Source organism: Castanea sativa, chromosome 6 (assembly GCF_040712315.1).
Source record: "Castanea sativa cultivar Marrone di Chiusa Pesio chromosome 6, ASM4071231v1".
NCBI classification, from domain to species: Eukaryota; Viridiplantae; Streptophyta; class Magnoliopsida; order Fagales; family Fagaceae; genus Castanea; species Castanea sativa.
Window position 1 is genome coordinate 10870835 of NC_134018.1, and position 10319 is coordinate 10881153.

Below are 10319 nucleotides of genomic sequence, written 5' to 3' on the forward strand. Positions count from 1 at the left end.
TATATTGGTCCAGCTCATTACTTCCCTAATTTACTTCCCTGACTAATTTTTCTCTCTTATACCCTTTTTTTTTTTTTTCTTGCAGCAGCAGCTCTTGTCTTACTTCTAATTGTCCTACACGCACATGGGAGACAAGATAAGACTAAAAGATTGGCGTGTTTCAGCTGCTTTTGTCTTACTTCTACATGTTCAAATTTTTAATGAACTCAATCTTCAAAAGCTTAGCCATAGCAGTGTAGTAGTAATCAATTGCTATAGTAGCTGTAGCAAGTCCGTGTCCCATGGACTCTCAACCATTACCACTATATATTGTAGATTTTCTCTATGTTCATGACTTGTTTGATGAAAATCCAAGATTTACTTCCCTTGATGATCATGACCCACATATTGGTCTAGCTCATTACTTCCCTACATGCCTGACTCATTTTTCTCTCTTACACACCTGATTTAATTATTTTTTTTTTCTTTTGTTCCAGCAGCTCGTCTTACTTCTACTTTTCCTACATGCATATGAGATACAAGACAACACTAAAGGATTGACATATTTCAGCTGCTCTTGTCTTACTTCTACATGTTCAAGTTTTTATAGAATTTGATCTTCAAAAGCTCGAGTTTTATATTACATGAATTTTTTGAACTTGAGTTCCACATGGACTTTTAAATTATAAAATGCCAGATCAGCTTCTGCCACCTTCTTACTATTTTTGAAACTCGATTTTCATAAACTCAATATCTATGTAGAACTCAAGTTTTATGAACTTGAATTTAAAAAACAGTGGTAGAATGCTAAATATTTTGTGAACAGTGGTAGAAGACCAATTCTTTTGACAAAAAATGGCATTTGCCATTTTGGCCGCTAACAAGCAAGAAAATATACCGTGGGCATTTACATCTATTTTCATTATATATATTATTTGTAAATTTGTAGTCTGATTTGGTTGTAACACACAAAAAATTTACAGCCCACTGAAGTTAGCACACGCAAATATTTGGTTGTGCAAATGAAAACACTACCCATTGCAAATATTTGGTTGTGCAAATGAAAACACTACCCATTGCACAACCAAATAAGGCTGCAAACAAATTTGTATTCACTAGTGATAGCAGCACCCTTTCAAATCAGCATACGCAGTCTTTTCGAATGATTTTGGATGAACTGAATTTATTAGAACTGAGTGGTGATCGAAGATCACAAGTGTGTCAGAGGCGCAATTGCATCATTCTTAAAACCTGAATCATTAAAGCAGTACCTGGGGAAAATGGATAAACAAGTCAAGAAAGCATCTTGAACCTTGAGATGCATTGGCAATTAAGGCAAGCTATAACAGGTCAAGGTACGTACGTACGTTCATGTTACCAAAAGTTTGTCAGGCGGATAGTAACGAACCAGAATTTCTGCTGGGGTCAAAGCTTAAATACAAAATTTCTTGAAATTCAAGAATAAAAAAAATAAGGAAAACCTAGGTAAAATTTGTTATCAACTAAAGTCAATCGCATAATTACATAGACTAATACAATATAAATGGTATTACATTGTCTAATGATAATTAAATTCAACAATATAATTTGTTAGCCAATAAAACTAGCTACATGAAAACCAAATAAACATCAATTCAAAGAACTATACCTGAGTTTTGTCATGAAAAAAAAAAGTAGTTTAAAACTAGATTGATGCATGAAAAATAAAAATAACATCCATTAAGTGTTATTGAAATATGAAAAAACAAAAAAGAAAAAAAAAATTCTCGATACATTTCTTAACAATCATCTTTCAAAATGGAACTCAAAATTCTTTTTTAAGTAGTCCTAATAATCAAATATGATTGATTTTGTATTATATTTCCCACCAATTTCTTTTACAATGTTCAAAATCAGTGCCCTTCACAAAATCATCTTTCTCTTTCTTTTGTCAATATTCATGGTTGACAACTACCGTTTCATAATTGTGGTAAAAACAGAAGAATAAGCATACACACTCTACAAACAAGTTGGGAGGCTATTGATCTTTTTTACTCCATAACTATTTGGCATAATAATAATAATAATAATAATAATAATTATTATTATTATTATTATTATTATTATTATTATTAAAAAACTAACGATGAACAAAAAATCATAACAATGCTAGAAATACAAATCATACATGTCAAATTATACTGAGATCCACCATTAATACTATTTTTTTTATGGGACTAACATCGCTTTTAGTATGCACAAGTTATGCATGCCAAATTATCTGTTAAGTTCCTAGACATATTGTAAAAAAATATAAATGTGTTTTGGATCTACTACCATCCAATCAAATTTTGAGAGAGAAAAAATAATAATAAGAAATATATTAATAAAGAGAAGTACACGTGCATATTCCAAAATAAAGAACTTTTTAACCCTAAAGAAAAGCAATTAAACTACCTTAGAATATAATAAAAAGGGTAATAAGATTTAGCCACATGAAATAAATAAAAAAGTACAGAATTTTTTTCAGAAAATGTTCTTTATTTATTAGTATTATTATTTGTTTTTGTAAGGGAGCTCTATTCTATACACGCCATGGATGAGGCAGCCATTTCATTAATTTATTCTTTCTTTTAAACTATTTGGGTCAATGGAATTCTTGGGTCTCAAGTACGTTTTTGAGGCCAAATTGTGCGGTTGTACTGGCTATATATCTTATTGCCACCTATTATCTCATGAATTGTACGTATCAGTATAATTTTCTATTTATAACCAAATTTTCTATAAATTTTTCATATAGTTCATGTATCATGGAAGGTTATAGAGTTACCAATTCACAATATATGTAGTTTTTTTAAGAGATAATTACAATATGCTGCTAACTTAGCAGCTCGAATTATTTTTTTCCTGAACCCCCCAACTACTTTGTACACGAGGAGGTTCTAATTCAGCTATAAGACTTTTGGCACAATATATGTAGTTGAAAAAGCACAATACACAATATAATTAAATTAATAAAATAGTACATAAATTTGGTGAAAGAATTACCAATTTTGACAGGAAAATACCTAACCATTGAGAAGAATTCAGTATACGAAATAGTAAGTGTGGAAGCAGATAATGTTGATTAGAAATAGGATGAAATAATTAAGAAGAAATTGAAGGAATATTGTGAGTTTAGAGTTTTTGAATTCTAATGTAGGGGCATTGGACCCAGTAATATACCAAGGATGGCCCAACGAAGTCTTTTGGGCTAGAAACCCAAATCCGAAGACATCAAAATGATCTTGGAGTATCTGAATGTATCTCATAAAGAAATGCCAAGTAAGGATATAATAAACAAATGACCAATTACGTCCGAGGAGAAGATGTGTCCTCGGATTGTTAAGCCGAGGACATAGGAAGAGAGGTTTAGTGTCCCCGGGCTATGTTATAAAGAATTCTACGACTACGGGAATACACAGTACACGTGGAGGACAATACAAAGAGCGGTGGAATATCTAAGGTAAAGCTGCTACCACCGCCCATACATTAAAAGCTCTGTAATTGATACGCTGACTGCATAGATGGAAGGATGGGACCTAAGCATGGAGTTTGGAAACTTGGTCCCTAACCCCAGTGGGCTTTAGGGAAGAATTGATGGGACAAGTATCCGGGATCAGCATTGCAACCATGAGGTGGAATATGATGAAGAGAAGAAAAAGAAGTATAAATAAAGGGGAAGACATACGAAGAAAAGAGAGGCTTTTTCAGTAAGAAAAATGGCCAATAGTATATGATAATCAATAATTGTATCCAAACTTTAGGAAATACTATTATAAACTATCCTCGAATTGCGTTGAGGAGGAACTTTCAGTCTTACTCTTGCAAACAACTCTTTATTTTGTACCATTGGGCCCAAAGCCCGTTCTTTTCCTTATGATCTAAACCATCCTTGAAATCTAGATTACAAACCCATCCTCTACAAATTTATTGTAAAAAAGGCCTTTCAAGCCCATTTCCTTCCAGTCATAGTTTGAGAATTTGAATTATGTCCTTACATCTAATGTTATTAGAATTTTTCTCATACATTCCACAACATTGGAAAGGGGAGAGAGAGGAACAAACGAAAGGAGGAGTTGTTGTTGTTGTTGTTGTTTTTTATTTTTTTTTTTATTTTTTTTTAAAATTTTTAATTTTAATTTTTTTCAATGTAGGAATGGGAATGGGATAGTGTTTTTTTTTTAATAGTAACCGTGGGTAATTTTTTTTATAAGAACCATGTGGGTAGCAAATCGAGTTTTAGAGACTCGAGTTTTATGTTCTGAGAAATTTTTAGCTAAGCAAATCTCCTATAATGGGAATGATAATAAGAGAAAAGAAGGAATATACGGGTCCATATCTTCTGTGTCACTCTTTGTGTATTACTCTATGTTTCACCAATCACTACTTGCCATGTTTTTATTTTACTTTTCTTATAGAATAACTGAAATTTAAAATAAAAAGCAGTCATACACATAGTAAGTAGTAATTGGTAAAATATATAGCGTGATACATAAAAAGTGGTATAAAGGATTTAGACTCGGAATATTAGTTAAGACGAGAAGCTTTTTTTTTGTGCTGAATATACATTAAGACAAAGATAAGTTTTATGAATGCTTCATTTCTCCCCTGTACTTCAGAGATTTGCTTCATTTCTCCTTGAATGACACCTGGCTATTGAGTTGTCAACTTGCATGCTTCTTCAACAATATTTTGCTGCCGCCTGATTCTGTCAAGTACTGCTTCTTCACACTTAAAAATGGGCGCCATAATTATTTTAGTTCATTTAACTTTATTTATTTTTTAACAAATAAGAATAAATTAATTAAATTAAGAATATTTTTAGAAGTAGAAAAATTCATAATTAACTTTCAGAATCATCTTAATAAATAGAAAGTTAAAAATATACATATTTCATTTTATATCATATATATGGACTCAAGCTATTGAAATTTACACGATGTGAGTAAGAGAGTACATATTATCCTATACATGAAATTCCTTCTAACTTAATTCCTGTCGTGAGAATATGATTGCTATAAATAATGTGATGGGGGTGTCCATTCAAGATGTGATACTTTTAGTTTTAGGCTATATGCGAGTAAACTCTCTTCCCATGTAGTTTACATGTTCGATGCATGGTCTTTTGTTTCTGGGCCACAAATGCAAATAAAGGATGCTGATCGCTCTTGACTTTTTCGAGAACAATTCAAGCAGCCCGACAAAGTGGTTCTGCCGATGATGGGGACAAGGTGGAGCTACCCTTTTGTCGGATTCGAGGAAAGTATCGAATGGAATTTCTTAATTGGATGAACTTTCATTTCTAGTCCATACCAGCAAGCTATTCTAAACCCACTAAAATATAATTTCGAGCCTAATTAACAGAACTAATAGAAAAGGATAAGAGGTTAATCAGTCACATTTCCGAATAGAAAATCACTCAGAGATAGACTCTAGTATTTGAACTTGTTTTTTTGGATAACCTATAGCTGTGTGCTTTTCTGCTGCTGGTGAATCTGGACCTGAGCGAATAAATAATGCCTCTATAGCAGCTGGAATTGGGTATTCCAGCTTCTGGTCTTTGACATAAAGAAATAACTAGATCAACTTCTGGAATCGTATAACTCATCCCCGATCGAGAATTCCCCGTAAGGTTGCGTAGACTTCCCTTTTCTTCCTTCTTCAAATAACGAAATTGTTACTTGATGAAGGGCAGTTGGGTTATCGACCGAGGACGATACGAGTTCGGTGATCACTTCAGTCAGGCGCTCCTCTGCAACCAGCTACCAGCCTTAATAACGTGACTTGTCTTAATGCTTATGGCATTAAAGATTCATCAAACGTACCAAATGACAATTTTTTTATCTACCATGAGTAATTTTTTCATCTTATCAACCAAGGAAGCCGCATTTCTGTAATGTTGCTCCAACATAGCTCCTCTCTCCTTGTAACAAGAAACTTTTGTCCAATTTTTAATGCGTGGTCACTATAAACTAGTTCGCTTTGCATATATTTCCAAAGAAGAGGTTAGGGGGGCTTTGGTTTTTTTAAAATTTCTGTACACCAGAAATATGAAACATCAAAAGACAAAAGGAAAGATATAAAGTCAATGAAATTCATCTACTTCTCTCTACTTATTTAGTCTTACAGTTTCTCAAACCCATCTTTTTCTCATACTCACTCTCTCTCTCTCTCTCTCTCTCTCAGAAACCAATCTTGCTTTCTCATTTTCCCCCACCACTTCAAAAAACCAAATGCCACACATAAATCATGAATATTTTCCTGGCCATCTCCCTGTTCCTCATACCCATCTTCTTTCTCCTTACAAAGGGAAGAAGATCATCAAAAAGGTTGCCTCCAGGCTCACTAGGAATACCCTTAATAGGCCAAAGTCTTGGCCTTCTTAGAACCATGCGTGCCAACACGGCGGAAAAATGGCTCGACCAAGAATCACAAAATATGATCCAATATCAAAGCTAAGCCTCTTTGGCAACCCAACAGTTTTTATTTCTGGACAGGCTGCAAACAAATTTGTATTCACTAGTGATAGCAGCACGGTTTCTAGCCGTCAAACACAGTCTTCTCGTAAGATTTTGGGAGAGTGGAACATATTGGAATTGAGTGGTGAAGATCACAAGCGTGTTAGAGGCGCAATTGTATCATTCTTAAAGCCTGAATCATTAAAGCAGTACGTGGGAAAAATAGATGAAGGAGTCAAGAAGCATCTCGAGATGCATTGGCAAGGCAAGCAACAGGTCAAGGTGCGTATCATCATGTTACCAGAATATTTGTAACCTGGAATTATTATCTAATATACAGCCAAATGAGAAAGGGCATGCACTTGTGAATGCATATAACTGACAAGAAAATTGTATTGGAATAAGGTCATGGCTTAGTTTAGAATCTTATTATTTTATGAGATAAATGCATGCTTTAGTAATTTAAAAACTTTGCACCAATGGAACTAGTCCTCATGGCAAATTTTCATGGAATAATAAAATCTTGCTGACGTAAACTATTAGTGAACTATGTTTTTCTAATAAATAGAATTATGATATTGATAGGGAGCTCCTACCTAGAATTGTGAACTAAATCGAAGATTAGTATGTGAAGGTTTTAATTAACTAAAATATTAATTTTTCTGTTATCAAATACGGAACTTGAATTCTAATTGGTATTTTAAAGTGATGATAAAAATTAATCATCATAAAACAAATATCATAGATTTAAATTATATTGTAACTATAAAAAAATGAAGAGAAGAGTAGTGTTGCCTTCTGAAATTATACTAATTTATATATTTGTAATATTATAATAAAATGCCAAGTCAAGGGATGTACAAGTCAACATTATGTTAACAAAATGTATATTTCTTATAGGTGTTACCCCTTAGGGTCGGTCATTCCCTTAGGCAAGTTAGGCAATCGCCTAAGGCCCCCAAGTGGAAGGGAGGCCCCAAAATTTTAGAAAATTAGAGAGAGTAGGGGAAAAAAAAATATTAATTTCAGATGAATTACAACGTTCTGGCACATTCTTTTAACCAAAAAACAAAAATTTTGGTAAATCAAACATTATTATCCTCTAGACAAACCAAAAATCAACCGGATAAACTACAAATCCGGTCTAAGATATTACCCACAAAACAATCACAAATCACAACAAATAAAATAACTCAAATGAGTCAAATTCCTAAGAATTTTACCTTTCTCTCTAGTCTCTGCTCTCCGCCTCTCTCTGCCTCTCATACTCTCTGATTCTCTTTCTCTCCCCTGTTCTCACCTGCTAAACTGCTTAAGCAAGGCATTTGCAGATCTGCTCAACTGCTCTACATGGAGTAGACTGCCTCTCTCATTCTTTCTCTAAATCGGTTTCTCCGCCGCCAGCCTCTCTCATTTATTTATTTATTCTTCCTCAGGTTCAACCGTTCACGTTCACGTTCAACAAGTATATAAATACTTAGGCTATTAGGCATTTGACTTGTAATAACTAATAAGATTGGGCCCTAGACCCTGGTTTTGTTTTATTGTTTATCACTTTTGCCGTTTTGGGCCTTCAATTTTTTTTTTTTCAATAAAGCCTGCGTTTTTTGACTTGTTATGCTTGTGCTTTTAAAAAAAAAAAAAAAAAAATTTAATCTTGTGTTTATATATATATATATATATATATATATATATATATATATTAGTTAGTGATAATATATTGAATAAGTCTTTATTTATATAAGTTGAGATTGCTAAAAACTTGTTATTGTTCGGTGAAACTACAACAATATTTTTTATATAAATCAGGTTTTATTTCTCATTTGCTCTACACTTAAAAGTTATTTTTTATTTTAGTCTTTATAAATATATTGTTTGGTTAGAAATGTCTACTAGAAAATATGCATCTGGATATGAAAAACTTAAAAAAAGTAAAAAAAGAAGAAAAATTAATTGAGTCTAAAAAAGGATCAATGGATAAATTTGTTATTAGTAATAAACAAAATATAACACAAAATTTAGATGAACATATCACAAATGAGTAAGAAATTCACTAAAAAGAGTTAGAAGATAATAAAATGATACAATCGCAAGATAACAATGATATACTAAATTATTTAAAAAGATTAGATTTATTTCCAAATACATGTATTGCTTATAGAATTTTACTTACAATACCTATTACAGTAGCTTCTACAGAAAGAAGTTTTTCAAAATTAAAATTAATAAAATCATATCTAAAATCGATAATGTCCCAAGAAAGATTAAGTAGATTAGCTATATTATCGATTGAAAAGGAGATGTTAGAAGAACTTGAATACAAAAATTTAATTAGTCAATTTGCATCTCAAAAAGCAAGAAAAATATATTTTAAATGAAATATATTATAATATAAAAATATTAAATAAACATTAATTTAATTAATATATAAGTATAAAAAATGTCTAATTTTTAGTTCTTGCCTTAGACCCCAAAATATCTACGGCCGGTCCTGCCCCTCGTGAAGATTCTCACATTCGACATAATTTGTTCACTTCTATTTGAACTAGAGCAAGGAGCTCGTAAAGATAGATTTGTAACTTGCTTCCAAGAGATGATAGAAGGGGTATGGTCGATTCCAATTAACTTGCCCTTCACTCGCTACAACCGCAGCCTCAAAGCAAGTGCGCAAAGGTCCGAAACATGGTGAAGGAGCTCAGACGTGAGAAGAGGGTGGAACTTGAGCAAAAGGGTGCTTCTCCTCGCCAAGAACTTATCACTTGCATGCTTAGTAACCATAATGAGAACAATAAAGAAGCTGTAACTGAAAAGGAGATTGTGGACAATGTGATCCTTGTCATGGTGGCAGGACATGACACTTCAGCTGTTCTAATTACTTTCATAATGTGGCTTCTAACTAATGAACCAGCTGCTTATGCAGCTGTTCTTCAAGGTATATACACATTAGACTCTATCTTATCGCGGTTATGAAAATTAACTTAGATGAAGTTACTTGGAGACAAATTAAGTAAATAACACATATATAACATAGTAGTTCCAAACCCAATTGTAATATATTCTTGAGAGCAAAATAAATTAACTCAATAACCCACCTTATATTACATTTTGTTGGAATCTTGAAGGAACTAGGCTGCATTTAGTATTAAAGGAATTAAACCATGATGATAATTTTAAAGAATTCAAAGTTGCAATGCATCTAATGGTACACTAATGTGGTCCAGTTCTGCGAAATGTTATGGCTGCTTCTTGATTTTGCAGAACAGGAAGAGATAGCCAAAAGCAAGCCCCCGGGAGAGTTTCTAAACTGGGAAGACTTAGCCAAAATGAAGTACACCTGGAGAGTAGCAATGGAAACATTGAGAATTCATCCTCCTGTATTTGGTGGCTTCAGGAAGGCTCTGAAAGATATTGAATACGGTGGATACCTGATTCCAAAAGGGTGGCAAGTAAGTGAAATCCTCATATTGGTTACTTGCTTTTTCTCAGCCATCTATCTTTTCTTGATCTTAAATAGTCTTTCTACAATTTTAGAACTGAAAACTCTGCATGTGACATTCAGATATCCTGGGTTTCGCCAATGACCCAATGGACACTAGGATATTCCCAGAACCATCAAAATTTGATCCAATTAGATTTGAAAACCAAGCATCGGTTCCACCCTACAGTTTCGTTGCATTTGGAGGAGGTCCTCGAATATGTCCAGGATATGAGTTTGCAAGAATCGAAACCCTTGTCGCAATTCGCTACCTCATAACTCACTTCACATGGAAGCTATGCGCAGACAATTCTTTCAGCAGTGATCCCATGCCAGTACCAGCGCAAGGACTACCAATCCAACTTGTGCCAAAGAAACCATTTTAG

The 10319-nt window shown here is 33.2% G+C and overlaps 1 pseudogene; it reads left to right on the forward strand.

Annotated features, from left to right (window-relative positions):
* Positions 1–6166: 6166 nt before the first annotated feature.
* On the forward strand, positions 6167–10319 carry LOC142639428 (cytochrome P450 716B1-like; annotated as a pseudogene).